General features: G+C 37.0%; 1 protein-coding gene across 25 annotated transcripts in view; it reads right to left on the reverse strand.

The window, feature by feature from the left end:
- The window catches only part of STXBP4 (syntaxin binding protein 4), a 214435-nt gene that overhangs the window by 59724 nt on the left and 139446 nt on the right, over positions 1-15265 (reverse strand). The window lies entirely within an intron of this gene.

The raw sequence follows: 15265 nt of genomic DNA on the forward strand, positions 1-15265 counted from the left end.
GTGGGAGGTATGGAAAGCTGGAAGTCTGCCTAAATTGAAAGTGGTTTTAAAGAAATACTAATGAGTGTAACATAAGAGGGCCAGGATGCCGCTGCAAGGTGAAATGAGGACACATCATTCTGTACAAAGCACCTGTTTAAAACTAAAAGGAAAAACTTGATGAGACAGTTTTGCTAATTTTAAAATCTTGGTGTATTTACTTTGATGTTTACCAGCACATTTGTAATATCTGAGTCCAAAGAAGAGACTTTAAATTATTATAAATTTTCCCTCCCCAACAATGTCCCCTAATTAGGGAGTGTAGGAAGGAAGGCAAATAGGAACAACCACCTCAGGGACAAGTTCAGGTGCATGCTTTCCTATTAGACTTTTTGAAAAATGATATTCTTATGCTAAAGCCATTATTACTGCCTATATATGGACATTCCATTAAATTTGTAATGTAAATGAAACAAAAGCAAAATCTCTAGGAAAAAATGTAGTTATTGACTCTGAACAATGACTAATAGGAAGTTCCACTAGAAAGTCATCCTTGCCAGGAAACTTCACTAAGCGCTTTCTTATCAACAAATCTACATCTGATCTTCCAAATACAAAAGTAACACCACAAAATATTGATTAAACTATGTTCACAGCATACTTCTTGGTATATGTTTAAAAAACACATACCCGAACATCAAACATGCACTTACAACAGCTACTTCCTAGAAAAAATAAAACAACCAACAAAAGGTTAAGGTTTCTGTGCTTTATGTACATATTTTACACCCCGGTCTTTTGTAAAAACAAAAACCAAAGCTTCTAAAACTCAGGTAATGCATGTGAAGTGCCTGGCAAGGGTAGATATTCAATAAATGATCATGGCTAGTTTTTGTTTTTGTTTGTTTTTGTTCTGATAATTAGAACTTTGTGATTATTGCAAGAAAAACTTGGAATGATGCTGGAGCAGGGCCAGTTGTGTGTATAGCATTCCATTTTATGTCCTGGTGACCATTGTGCCTAAAGAGCTTTGACATAATCGGTATGATGAGATAATCCCAGATTTACTGGCTTGGAGAACATTCTAGTATTAGAGATATTTCCTCTCTGATTTGTGTGCTTGGTAGCTCAACTGAGAAGAGAGAGAATAAATCAGCCCTGTTGACTCTGTTTAATTAATAAAAACCCCATGGTTCATAAAGTGAGATGCTCCTACTTAGTATGAAAAATTTAGAGGCCTGGAGAATAAATGAAGCTGACTATGGAATGTAAAAATGTTCCATTTGAACATACACTACCTCTGGCAAATGTTCCGGCAGAGTGTGCATCTGACCTGATTTGGGGAGCAATCAACAGCAGTTCAGATATATTTGAAAATATAAAAAGCATCCTACTACTTGCCTCTGAGTGATTGCCAGATCTGTTGTTGGAAAACAGTAATAGTTGATCTAGGAAGATGATAGTGTTGTGTTTTTTTTCTTTTATAATATTAGTAAATTGAAAGACATATTTTAGGGCTTATAAAAAAAAAAGCCCTAAAAGAACATGCTTTATTTTATTGGCAAAGAAATGTAAGTGAATTATTTAAATCCCATTATAATTACTCTCCTTATGTTTCTTACCTCCTAGCATGCAAAATGCTTTCTTTCAAAATAAAAAATTTAGGACAGCCTTTAAGAGAAAAGTGGTTTAAAGACAAAAAGTGCACTAGCTTTGAAGAAATTCATTCTAATAACCATCTGTGATGATGAAAGAGGTTCTTTTGTTAAACTTCATTGTAAATGGCACTATTTATATATCATTGTGAATTTAGCAAGATTGCATATATAATTAGGTCATCTTTAAGATAAGGTTGCAAGATAATGAACCTAAGTAATTAACTTGCAATGTCTTTTTTTTTTGGAGGGTGGGGGATAATCCTATGCATATAATGTTCATATGAACAAGAAAATAAAGATAAGTAATATACGTTACTTCAATCTGTTTCTGGCATCAGTATCTTGGAATTACTGGAAAATTTTACAACTGGCCATAAACTGCACATAGAAATAACAATAAAAGATTTATACTTAAAAAGTAGTCCCAATTAAAAACAAATTAGAAGGTAAGAACAGAAAGTGAACCATGTTAATAAAGTTATTAAAAAGTCACCAAATCTTGGTGAGGCAGTATATAATCTTGCCAGACGCTGGTTATGAGAATGACTAGGATAGTAATATGAAGAGTTGGAATGGACTGTTTAAGAGAAACATGTTTAAGAAAAAATTGCAAACTGTCCCACTGAGATATAAAGAATTCCCTCTTACATAATTTTGGAAATACATCCCTAAACTCAAAATGGGTACTTCTCAGTAATTAATTTTGTAAATATCACAAAACATTTCCAGTATTTTGTAATTAAACATTTGGAAATACAGTGGGACTCTGACCAATATTAGCAGGATCCCATCCAAATCTTTATGGTCTTCAAGACAAATTTCTTTTTGCTACATATTTATGGCAATTTATATAAAAAATACTTATCTTTAAAAAAAAAAATACTTATCTTTTGAAAATTTAAAAAATTTAAATTTAAAAAATCTAACTAAATCTAACTAAAAAAGCTAACTAAATCTAACTAAAAAAGCTTCACATTTCAGGTATCACATCATTATTATTTTAAGAATCTAAAGCTATAATAATACATAAATTATGCAAAATATTGGAAAAATTGCTGTCACTAGACTTGTTAAAGATGAACACTGAAAATTCCTGAGAAGAATATGAAAAATATAAATTACATTCTTTAAATCATATACACAGGTTTATATTGCTGTCAATTACTGTACAGAGCCAAAACATCCCAGGTCCAAAGATGATACAAAGAAACTGTCCTATAGTCACAGATTACAGTTTTGGGCAACTCTTAAAAATTGATCAATTTTTTTCACTGTGATAGGATTAAAGAATATAGAAGGCCTCAAAGAACATGTCCTACTGTTACTTATACACTAAACTATTAAATACTAATAAACACAGAATTTTCAAGTTTGTTTATTTGTACATTCTCATGTACCCTCCGGCAGTGCCCACCAAACTTTATGTTCTCCCTTCCATATCACATGATTGTTACCAGGAAGTAGCTGCTCAAGCAGAAACCACCTGTCCAGGCTATCCTTATGTGAGCATGTGACTAGTTCCTGCCACTTAGAGACTTGATGCTTATCTCTTGTGGGCCAGTGGTTTTTAGGAAACTGGAGTACCTTCTCTATTCTTAACTCTTAACTCTTCATCCACTAACTGAAGGCAGAGGATTCTGAGGACCTAGGGGATTGCAGAGCCATGAGGTAGGAGGAGCTGGTACCAAAGTCACCAGCTAAAGAAAAGAAAAGCCACTCATCAGCCAGGAAACTCTGCATTGACTAGTTAGTATATGAGTATTAAGCCACTGAAAGGTGGCAGTTTACTATAGAAGTTAGTATCATTCTAATTCGTCAAGCAAGAAGAGAGTATTTAAAAATGAAGCCATGACTATTACTTCCCCAGTAAATACATGTACAACTTCTCCAAACTAAAGAGGCTGGCTTTCTAAAATATAGAAGACAGGCAATAAATATATATTTTTATGCTACTTTAAATAGGTCAATAATCAAAAGACTGTCAGAATATAGATTAATGAAAACTAAATTTAATTGGAAACAACTTTACAAGACCATGGCCAGTGGTCCACCTTAAAGTCTCACTTATGAATACAGGTGCATGAAATATAGAAGTTACTTTAATTTGTAATGTTCAGATGTTTCACTTTATTTATCTAATAAGTTTAATAAACATCTGGTTAAGTATATTTTTCTTAATTACCACATTTGAAGCCTTAAAAAACTTAGTTATTTGAAACAAAATTACAACTAATTTTACTTATTCAAATATTAATATATTAAAAAAAAGATTTTATTTATTTATTCATGAGAGACACAGAGAGAGAGAGGCAGAGAGATAGGCAGAAGGAGAAGCAGGCTCCTTGCAGGGAGCTCAATGCAGCATTGGATCCCAGGACCCCGGGATCATGCCTTGAGTTAAAGGAAGACGCTCAACCGCTGAGCCACCCAGGCATCCCCCTAATATTATTTTTCTAACTACACTAAAAATATAAAAATATGAGTGTACATATTTTATCAGAAAATAATTGAACATTCTAAAATCACAAAACTGGATGGGACATCGAAAGAGTCCCTCTGCCACCATCTCTATAGCCTTAATGTGTTCTAGCAAAGTATTATTGACTCTGTAATACATAAGTGCAAAAGCCACTGGAGAATGAGTACTATAAAGCAGAAACTTTCAATTATAGTAAAACATTATGGGATAAACATCAAACATGCCATCAACCTTTATAGTTCTCTCATCAACTACAATACTGACTATTTCTAATAGTACCATATTGGACTTGTGAATCAATGGACTTAACTGTCTTTTAGAACCTTAGTTTATCTTGAAGAAGAGAAAAAGTTATACTTATCATCCTCATGTTATATATGAGGAAACTAATACTAAAAGAAGTAAAATAACTTACGTCAGGTCATAAAACTGTGTTAGAGTCAGGCTCTGGACCCAAATCTGACTTTTGGGAATTTAGCCATTCTGTTAAACTCCTCTCTGAGGCTCTGTTATCTGGGTGGGTTTCAACAACAATATATATGGCAGTTCTGGGATGGGTTAAATGATCACCCAAAAAGGGCCCTTCAGTTTTATAAGATGAGATAATTAAAGATGTGTTGACTGATCACAGATTACACAGTCTAAGGCATTTTTTAAAGCACTTGCCACAAAACTCATATTTTTTTTTATTTTTTTTAATTTTTATTTATTTATGATAGTCATACAGAGAGAAAGAGAGAGAGAGCCAGAGACACAGGCAGAGGGAGAAGCAGGCTCCATGCACCGGGAGCCCGACATGGGATTCGATCCCGGGTCTCCAGGATCACGCCCTGGGCCAAAGGCAGGCGCCAAACCGCTGCACCACCCAGGGATCCCCAAAACTCATATTTTTATTATGTACAAATAAAAAGTACTAGCATGAAGCCTGCTTCCCCAGAGGTCTTATACTTTTCACATTGTGAAAATGAATTCTTAATACGTCTGTCTTTTTGCCCACCAGGTTGTTAACTTCCAGAGGGCAGAGAAGCATTCTATGTATCTTTACAATCTCAGTGTGAGGCTCACATAAAATGAAGGTCAATATATATATGATGCATAGATCCATCAGACTTTTCAATGATATTTTTAGTATATCATGAGTAAAAATGCTCAAAAGTGATAGGCTAGCTTATTTATAATTGAGGATCAGATAAAACAATCCTGAGATGTGATAATACAGTAGCCTCACTTGATTGAGAAATACACATATAAAAACCCAACTTTAACAGGAAAAAATTCAGGATTTAAATAGCATAAAAATTGCTAAATAACGGGGACTACTAACTCTCCTCCCCAATATTCTAACATCCAAGTAACTTGAAAAGGTCTATTCATATATTTGGCAATAACTGAACCACTATGATAATTCAAACAATACTGACTAGAGTTATTAGCTAAGTAGCCAGTTATATGTAAACTTACTCAAATCCCAGGATTTAAGTTATAATTGTTTACATTGAACAAATACTATTGTTAGCTAAACAATTTTGTGTTAACTGGTAGTATACAATGCTACGAAAGACAAAGAAATATGATGGTTAAGTGGTGGCTAAGAGCTCACCCTATCCCCTCAATTCTCTAACCATTAATGGAGTGATTCTATTACACTGGAATTTTCAGCCTCTGAAATAACTCAGGATGTAGCCAAAGCCATCTAACACCCAACAAAAGGATGGAGATTTTTCATAAAGGGGCCAGGTTAATGCTGATGCTAAGTAACAAAGTTCAGGTAAGAACTAAGAAGACCCCTCCAGCTCCCTCAATGTCCTAGATCATTCGTTTGATATGGATGTTTAGGAATGTGACAGCTGGAGAAGACTTTACATCAGATAAGCATTTTGTACTTTACAATGTTTTTTGACACTGATTTCCCAACTTGCTTTTCATACAAGCTCATAAGCCTGACTTGTCTCTACAAGTTTTACAATTGAAGAAACTGTGGCTAAGAGTGTTCAAGTCCCCTTAGTTCACTATTCTTTCACAAAGACTATGCAGATCTGGTTGGAAATCCCAGATTGATCATGTACTAACTGGGTTACTGTGCATTTCTGGGAAAGTTACTTAACCTCCCAGTCTCAGGGCCTAATCTAGAAAACACATACCACTTGCCTCAAGGGTGTCAAGAGATGATAACATGTATAAATGCTCTAGTTCCACGCCTGACACATTGTAGGCCCAAGTCATAACTGTTATCCTCTCTCATCCACCTCTGTATTAGCTTTAGACTAATTAGTCTGTATTAGACTTCCTGTATTAGCTTTCTGTTGGTGCGGTAACAAGTTGCCACATACAATTTAGTGGCTTTAAACAACACAAATTTACTGGCTTACAGTTCTGTAGCTCAGATGTCCGACATGGCTCTTGCTGGGCTAAAATCAAGGTGCTGGCAAGGCTACATTACTTTCTGGAGGCTCTAGGGGAGATTCCGTTTCTTTGCTTTTCCAGCTCAAAGGCCACCCACATTCTGTGGTTCGTGGCCCCCATCTTCAAAGCCAGCAACATAGCCTCCTTGTCTCTGCTTCCATGATCACATCTCTTTCTCTGACCCTCTTCTTCTGCCTCCCTCTTCCACTGTTAAGGACTCATGTGATTAGACTGGATCCACCTGGATAATCCAGGATAATCTCCCTATTTTAAGACCAGCTGATTAGTAGCCTTAATTCCACTTGCAACCTTTATGACCCTTTACCATGTAACCTAATGAATTCAAAGGCTGTGGAGATTAACATGAGGATATCTTTGGGTGGGAGGGGCTCATTATTCTCCTTGCCATACTCCCATTCCCCTTAGCTGCTTCATCCACTAAAGATTAGGGCACAAGAGAAAAGGCACTGCTTTGGATTAACTCTTGCAAATGTGCCTAAAACTTGGTAAATGTATACGAAATGTATAGGAAAATAATATATTGCACTGTAATGGAGATTACTGGATAAAGAAAAAGAAGGCGCTGTTGAATTATAGGAAGTAATTTAAGAAGCAATTGTTGTGAACTAAATTGTGTCTCTACATCCTCCAATTCATATATTGAAGCCCTAACCCATAATATGGGCTATATTGGGACTTTAGGGAGGTAAAGTTAAATGAGATCATGGAGGTGAGGCCCTGGGTCCAATGGGACTGGTGTCCTCATAAGAAGAGGAAGAGACACCAGAATTCAATCTCTCTGTGCACATATGGACAAGATGCCATGTGAGGACACAGTGAAAAGTAGCAGTCTATATCCCAGGAAGAAAGGCCTCACCAGAAACCAATCCCGATGGCATCCTGACCTTGGACTTCTGGCCTCTGGAACTATGAAAAAATAAATTTCTGCTGTTTAAGCTACTCAGTCTTGGCAGCCCTAGCAGACTAATACAGCAACCACATTAGGAAGGGAATGTGTTTGACAAAAAAGTTGGTATTTGTTAATTAATTTAAATAAAGGGTCATGGAGGAAGAGAGAATTCCACATCTGGCTAAATAAAAGTATAACTCCAGAAAGGTGATGAATTTCCAAAGTACTTCTTGCAATCCCAGAGGATTTACTTATAGTATCCCAATAAAATGCTAAAAAAACATACTTTATGCCTCAGCCATACCTGTCATTGGTTAAATGGGGGAAAAAAGAGTTTGATGCTGGCTGTCTAGATCTGGATGTTTTATTCATTTCAGTGGGCTTTGCCATTCTGAATAACCTAAGCCAGCTGGCTGGCCTTTCGTTTAAATGACAGTTGCTCATACAGCACTTCGTATTGCTACACCCTTTCATAGATATTTATAGAAAATCCAGAGCTAGCTGTCTCAGGCTCCTGAGCAATGCAACCTCTCAGCTCCTGTCACAGGGCTTCTTACTGGCCAGAGAGTGGCATAAAGTGCAGATTTTGACCAGTGGTTTCTGTTTGCAGCTGTCATTTAAAGCCCCTTCACTGTCCAATAGCAGTACTAGAAAATAAAGGAAGGGAAGGAGAACTAATATCTGTTCAATGCTCACCATGTGCCAGCTTTTTGCCAGGGGTTTTACCCGCCTCCCCTGCCTTAATTTATTCAATTCTCAAAACAAGCCTAGGAGATATAAACTACTATCTTTGGATCTCTTGAATCTTGAATCTACTATCTCTTGAATGAGAAAAGGAGGTACAGACAATGGAAAACAATATGCATTATACCAAGGTCACAATCACAAGTGGTGCATAAACACTAGAATCCAGGGCATTACAGTCCAAACTTTTTTTTTTCTTATTAATTTTGCTTCCCCAAATTGGCAATGACAGTATTCATGCATTTGATAAATATTTATTTAGTTCCTACATACACCAGGCACTGTACTAGTTACTGGATATTCTAAACCAGCTGTCACATAGATGGTTACTTCCAAACCAGTGGCTTCAATACATTTTATTCATAGCTAAGAAGTGTTTGGGGACAAAATATTTCAAGTCATCTTTTGATTTCTTCATTATGGTCTCATTAAGAGTGAAATGCTCAGGATTCTCATGAGTGGAGAAGATAGTGAGGAGCTTATATGCACTTTCCTTATCTATGCATAAGTTAGGTGCATAGAAATTGCCCTGATACCTCATTGAGTAAGCCTTAGACTTATAGTAGTCTATGAATGGGTATTTCTTAACTCACCCAAAATGAATCAAAGTAGCCAAATTAATGAGGTCTTCAGGAGGGATCCTGACGGTGTCCACTAAAAAGGAGCTAACCTAGTCTGCCAAGGATTTAGGAAAAGTCAAAAGTAGTAGCTTATTATTTCCAATCCAGAAACCATCTGTTCCTCTCCATCCTCCCCTCCAATCTCCCTGATTTCTAATTATATTAGAATTACCCAGCATAGGCTCTACTTATAAAGTTAGAGGGTAAGAAAGCTTAACCCCCAATTTTTCTTTTTTGTGTTTTCTACTTATTTTATAAATGAGAGGACACAAGGTAACTTAAGCCTTTAATATAGTATGCCGAGAATGGCAAAGTCTTATTCATATATAGATCATGATCCACATTCTTTCCTATCCTAAACCTAATAGGATATCCTACCTCAAGTTAATCAAGACAATCATTTAAGGTCATTAATTTCTCTGACTGGAGACAAATGAATAAAGCCATGTCTACCAGAAATCAGTTATCTTTTAGAGTCATTAAGGAAAAGCTTTTGAATACTATCTTATAAGAACTTTTTTAGGTGGCTTGTCATTGTTTATTTCATTATTTCAACCTACTCTTTGTATTATCACTGCTCATCCTGGCAGAGTTTCTGCATTAGCAAAATGCTCTAGGAAACTAAAGATTGGAAAGATGTGGCACGTGTCCCCTATATTTCTTCCACTCTGCACCCAGAGCAGACATCTAATTGATCAGACATCATTGAAGTTGAACATGGCCTCAGAATACTTCATAAAACAATGCTTGAGACAGTGAGTTGAAATCTATTTGCCTTCCCTGCTCTAAACTAAAACTTTTGTTTTATTCAGAAATTACAGACTTCTTAGGTTCCACTTATAGGCATTCATAATGTTGTAAGTATACTTATTCCTATGTAATGGACAAAGATTTTATAACATGAGGAGAGATCTCACATTAAAGGTGTATCAAAAAAAAAAAAGGTGTATCAACACAAATGAACACATGGAGAACTGTAAGTTTAACTTTTAAAAACAAATGATTACAACTACTGGAAAAATCCCTACTATACATAGTATAATTTCAGCAAGTATCTAATACTGATATATCTGTATTACTTATACAGATGTATAGGTTATATACACACATAGACATTTAACATACACATACAAACACACACACACACACACACACATATATATGTATATATATAAAATGCATGTTTTACATATATTGTGAAATAGCATTGTGGTAGGCATTCTCTAAGACAGGTCCCAATGATCCTCACCTTCTGGCATTCACACTCTTCTACACTGTACCAGGGTTGGTCTGTGTGACATATGGCAGGAGTGATGGTGTATCACTCACTTTTGAGATTGGTTATAAAGACATTGTAGCTTTTGTCTTCGCATTTTTCTTGCTTTCTTTCTGTTGTCTCTTGTTTTGGGAGAGGTCAGTTGTCTTGCTGTGTGCAGCCCTACGGAGAAAAGTCTATGTTTTGGTAAGGAACTGAAGCCTCCTGCCAACAGCCATATGTGTGAGCTTGGAACAAATATACCAGCCCCACTAAGGCACTCTTCAATCCCTAGCCTTAGCTAATAGCTCGATCACAACTTCATGAGAAAGCCAGAGAGAAAGATCCAGAATGATCCAGTAAAACCACACCTGGATTCTTGACTCTCTGAAACTGGGTGAGAAAATGTTTACTGTTTTAAGCTGCAAATTTTGGGAGAAATTTATCATGTGGCAATAGAGTTAATATGATTATGATCAACAATCACAGTGAATCTGAATTTTTCAATAGAAAAAGAACACAATGAAAGCAGCATAGCAGTATTGTCTATTTGTAATAAATTCAGTTTTATTATCACACATAATTCTCATTAATAATTTTGTTTAAATTTTATAACATGTTTTAAAGTGGAATCATATCAAAGGATTACTACAATCTATCATAGTATACAACTTTCAAAGGGAAGACATTGGGTGGGAAAATGGTTAAGTTAACCAGATAATTTCATCATAGCACCATCAAGATAACTGATATTTTGTCGTTAAATTTAAGAATGCTGCAACTCTCTAAGGAGAAAATAGGGAAGTTTTCCCTTGAAAACTGTATGTGTATGTGTGTATGTTTATGTGTATATATATACACACACGTATGCATACACATACAAGTGAAGCAAGCCCTGCTATATGCATATTACACACACATATTGCGACACACACACACACACACACACACAGATACATGTTTGTTAGTTCTTTTCATGAAACGCTGGCTCTAGCAATGCCAACATTTTGATTAAATTTATTTATACCAGGTAAAATGCTTTCTTCTCTTGCATCAGAACTTAAGCAGGTGACTACAAAGTATTAATAGCTGTGCCATGGACATGTGCAGGAATATTCAATGGGGACTATATTCGTCTGGGCATCCTTGGGACAGCACTGACAGTTGTTCCTTTGCCTGAGGCTTGGCTTCCAACAGATGGAACAATTCAATTTCCAGGAAGACAGTGACAGGTGTCAATTTCAGGGAAGAGATTATATGTATACAGACCATCATCACCTCCAGTATTCTGGAAGGGCAATTTCAGACTGTCCTGTTTAACTAAAGGTGAGAGAGGCAATGACCTGAGTTCATTACTTGCTATTTCCTGCCTCCAAAGTACGTGTACCTGGTAAATGAACATCTCTACCTCAAAAACAAAGGCTATCCAGGCTCAAAATTTCAGCTGCGTTAAGTGGGAGGATGAAGATGAAAAAATAAGACAAAAAAAGCTACATAATTCTAAGAAGGACATACAATGGATGCTTGCTCATGCAGCCATTTTGGATGTGGCAACATCACTTGTCTGAACTGAACACAGCAGCTAAGAGCCAGGAAGTAACCCCCATCAGAATGTTAAGAGTGAGGGGAGAGAGTAAGAAGAGCTAAACTTGGCTAGAAGTGTATATTTTGGGTTAGGTGCTATGATAGCCTTTTCACATATATAATCTCATTCATTCTGGACAAGAACCCTATGAAAGGCTAATATTATTTACATTCTATAAATATGGAGAATTAACATTCAGAGAGCTTAAGTAAAGATACATAAGGTCATTCAGCTATTCTGTGGAGACACCAGCATTTGGACCCAAGTTTCTCCAAACCCAAAGCTCAAGCTCTTCTCTCCCCTCCATCAGATGGCTTTCCTATAATCAGTTCCACCTGCACCAGAACTCCTGTACTTGCCTCATACAATGCCTGTAGGCCCACACCCAACAACAAGCAATTCAAATTAGTTTGATTATCTGGCATCCTGTCTTCCTCAGATGAGAAACGTGTAAAAGATAAAAAAGGAGAATAGGGGATAAGGGTATGGCCAGGCACACTGAGACCAGCAAGAGATGACAGCTGGGTCCCATTCTAGTTTATATAGCTTAACATCCCCCTGCAGAACTCACTATATTATGCATAAGATTGACATTCATAAAGATTTTATTCAGTGGACTCATTATAAGAAGGCAGGGAAGTAGTAAAAGTCTGATTAAGAATAGTTAAGTTAAAATAAATATTGGTGCTTGAATGGGGTTAACTTCTAGCAGAAAAACCCAACTCAGGCAAGCAGCCCATTCCTCCATGAGGCTGAGTAAAGGAAACACTGGTATTGCGTTAGGTTTTCTTATTTTTACTAGTTGGCCTTTCTAATCACTAGGAGAAAGCTGATTATTTTTAGAACTAAGTTTGTATTCTGCTATTTAAAAATGGATAAAGTATAGGGATGCCTGGGTGGCTCAGTGGTTGAGCGTCTGCCTTCAGCCCAGGGCGTGTTCCTGGAGTCCCAGGATTGAGTCCCGCATCGGGCTCCCTGCATGGAGTCTGCTTCTCTCTCTGCCTCTCTCTCTCTCTGTCTCTCATGAATAAATAAATACAATTTTTTAAAATGGATAAAATATAGAGCTCTCCCTAGGTCAAGACTTGTTTAAAACATCTTTTTTTGTCACATGGAAACACATTACATTAAAATGAGGAGGTGGAGGTGGTAAAACATGGATGGGTATGGGTGTATGGGTGTATGGGTGTATGGGTGTGTGTGTGTGTGTGTGTGTGTGTGTGTGTGTGTGTGTGCTGGGGGGTGGCTTTACATACCTTACCTCTGCAAATTTTACTATTGTATGGCCTTGATCAAATTAGCCTCTTTTCCACATAGTTTCTCCAACTGTAATGGTGACACCATTGTCCTTTAGGGAACAAATCTATTTTATCACCTCTTTTCTGCTTTCTTTATAAGTCAAAATTAAGGTCAAGGAAGAGAACTGATGGGCTTCCAAAAGACAGGTTTAAGGAATATATTTAGGTTTATGTTTAAGGGATATATTTTCTATGCTGGAGTAGACTACATAAACGTAGCATCTTTTTCTATTCCTTCCACAGGACCGTGAGTTAGACCTCAGGGCAAATGGATTATTTATTCTTTCTCTCCTCTCCTCTCCTTGGATGCTCTTCTTCCTTGTAGTAGGAGCCCAGCCCCAGACGATTGTTCTGGTCTACAAGGCACAGTGGCTTCAGCCAACTGGGTACCAGGCAATGGGAAACAACCTTTGTCTGGCCATCTCTGGCTCCTTTCCTCATCTTTGGTGGTCAGTGACAGTGTCCTTAGTATCATTTCCTCACATGGCCCTAGTGAGGCGATGACACTCAGCTTTGGGTTAGGATATACTGGCAGCCATCTGAGGCTAAGGAGTTCCCACAGGGTTCAGACTCATTTATTGACATTTTTCAAAGGCCTCTGAACCAGATTACCAGTTAATAATTGAATGCTAGTTTGCCTTCCTTTGATCAGGAACTTCTTTTGGGGACTTTCTAGGAGACAGGCATGTCTGAGGGCAGGATACAACTCACCACCATCATAATACCATCCTAAGAAGAGCCAGGCTGTGTCCTCATTCCACACTGTTGGGAGAATTAAATGATACAATGCATAGAAGAATACACCTAACAAATGCCTGGTTACTGAGTGAGTCTCAGATGTGCTCAATAAATGCTCACTTTCAGGGTGCCTGGGTGGCTCAGTTGGTTAAGTGTCTGACTCTTGATTTCAGCTCAGGTCATGATCTCAGGGTTGTGAGATCAAGCCCTGTGTCAGGCTCCATGCTCAGCAGGGAGTCTGCTTGAGATTCTTTCCCTCTGTCCCTCCCTGCTTCCCCCCAACTAAAAAAAAAAAATGCTCATCTTCCTCTCCCCTACATCTTTTTCCTTAATTATTACAAAGTTAAAAAAAAACAACAACAATGCAAAGGTGAATGTGGCTTTTCATTTTCCAGCCACCTCTACAGTACAGTACCCTGATTCAAATCTTCCAAGAACCAAGCATAGTTAACCCAGCATATCAGGGCACAACTTTCCTTTCAGAAAAGAGATGATTCTGGAAGTGAACAGTGTGGTGCTAAATGTATTCCGTGCATGGGATGCCTGGGTCCTCTATTCCAAAAGTCCCTTTCTCTATTCACTATAAACACCTTTGCTTTATTACTCTTTGCTAGAGACCATAAGAATAAAATACATCACAAAAACACTTTGTCAGGTTTACCCCTCATTTTTTTTTCTCAAATCTTTTTAAGTATGAAGCTTTTGAATTCTCAATGTTTTCAATGGTCATATGATTTTTCATGTTTTTTCCCCCACCATTATGGGTTTCTCTCTACTGTAAATTAGTGATGACTACTGGACATCTACTATGTTCAAAGTTCTATGCTAGGAGCTTAACATTTAACAACTCTATGAAGTAGGCAATACTTCCCTTAATTTATGATAAGAAAACTGAGGTGAGGAGGGATATAGGAGCCTGTATAAAGTGACAGAGCTTAGGAACCCAAAATCTGGATACTGCTTTGGAAAATACTTGCACATCTGAAAGGATATCGAGACAATACCTCACTTTTCCTCTCCAAATGCATAACAAGAACAAATTGCTAGAAAGAGCAATAAAGGGAGTCTTTTAGGTCTCAAGAGTTTTGGGATTCTCCTTTGTGTTCTCATAATGCCAATTTTTTTTTTTAATTTAATTTCAATTTGCCAACACCCAGTACTCAACAATGCCAAATCTGACATGAAAGGAGCTACCCATAACAGAGGGGAGGTAGATCAATCTGCTTTGTCCATGGTAAAACTAATCAGTTCAGTGGCTAGAATATGTAGTACTGCTGAGGACTTCAAAGACAGTTCTCTATCACTGACAGTCTAGTACAGTAAAATCCTGGAGTCAAAAGACTTTGATTCTATTCTAGTTTGGCAATTTAGTAGCTGTGGATTTTGGGGCAACTGTTGTATGCTCTTACATTCTTCATCTCTAAGACAGGGAAAATAAGGCACAAATACTTCAAAAGGTGTTCTGGGAATCCAGTGAGATAGCATTTGTTCATACTATGCCTTGTTTATTTTGTTTAGTTACTTACTGTCTGTCTTTCCTCATTATTAGATAAATTTCATGACATCAGAGAACTAGTCTATATATTCTACTATTGC

This window comes from Canis lupus, chromosome 16, assembly GCF_048164855.1.
Source record: "Canis lupus baileyi chromosome 16, mCanLup2.hap1, whole genome shotgun sequence".
NCBI classification, from domain to species: domain Eukaryota; kingdom Metazoa; phylum Chordata; class Mammalia; order Carnivora; family Canidae; genus Canis; species Canis lupus.